At 52.6% G+C, this 867-nt stretch overlaps 1 pseudogene across 1 annotated transcript in view; it reads right to left on the bottom strand.

Annotated features, from left to right (window-relative positions):
* Positions 1-597: 597 nt before the first annotated feature.
* Positions 598-867, bottom strand: part of LOC104159549 — a 6,418-nt pseudogene continuing 6,148 nt past the window's right edge. The window contains exon 3 of the transcript XR_696429.1: positions 598-866. The product of XR_696429.1 is annotated as a T-lymphoma invasion and metastasis-inducing protein 1 pseudogene (transcript). The remainder of the gene's footprint in view (position 867) is intronic.

Below are 867 nucleotides of genomic sequence, written 5' to 3'. Positions count from 1 at the left end.
GCTTGCAGGACTGGCAGTCTCCTGCGAGGGGACAGCACTGTTTCTGGGTGACATTTTGCACAGATGTGAACGTCGGGTAACCAGAAGAGTGACATTTCAGCCCAGTGAGTGTTTCCCATGGAGAGGAGGGGAAACATTCACAGGTTTCTTCTTTGCTTCCAGCCACAAGAGCCGAGGAGTGGTTGCATGTGTGCAGACAGGGGAGGGCAATGGGGCAGAGAGGGGAGACACAACCGGCGCGTGCGTGAGCTCCCCGAGTGCAGTCATCGGGTCTTGGCAGCTACCCTGGAAAAAAAGGCACCGTCAGCACTGCAAAACACGCAGGAAAATCTTTAGCTGGCAAACGCAGATTTATCTTTTCCAGAGGCAGCGAAGAATGGAAAAGGCCCAGAGCTGCAGATAAGGAAGGGAGCAGTGATGGGATCGAGCCAGCTCCAGAGACCGATTAGTTCAGCTCTCTCCTGGATACAGCCCCCTCTTTGGAAAGGGAGTGTGGAAGCAAAACAGAGCCTGGAAGAACCTGGAATATCTTTATCTTCAGACACAGCTTAGGAAATGCCACACGCTTCTGTTTTACAGAGAGTAAGACTGCCTTACCTGAGTAGTTTTCGCCCTTCTGCCTTGCATGCTGTTACTATGGCTAATTTGTGGGTTGGTGGCCCCTTCGGAAAGGCAGTGGGATTTCCTACAGGGCAGCGTGTTGTAATTACTGTAGGAAGGTGCATCCTCAGCAGTAACCGATGCCAACTTATGGCTCCCGATATCCAGGATGTCGGACACTAAATTCCGGCAGTACCCTCCAAAGGCGTTTCGCGGGCCCCCATTGACAGTAGCGCTCGGGGTTTTGGGGGAATACAAGTCACTCAT

The sequence above is a fragment of the Cariama cristata genome, unplaced genomic scaffold (genome assembly GCF_000690535.1).
Source record: "Cariama cristata isolate BGI_N322 unplaced genomic scaffold, ASM69053v1 scaffold18320, whole genome shotgun sequence".
Lineage (NCBI taxonomy): Eukaryota > Metazoa > Chordata > Aves > Cariamiformes > Cariamidae > Cariama > Cariama cristata.
This window is presented reverse-complemented; position numbering and strand designations above follow the sequence as displayed.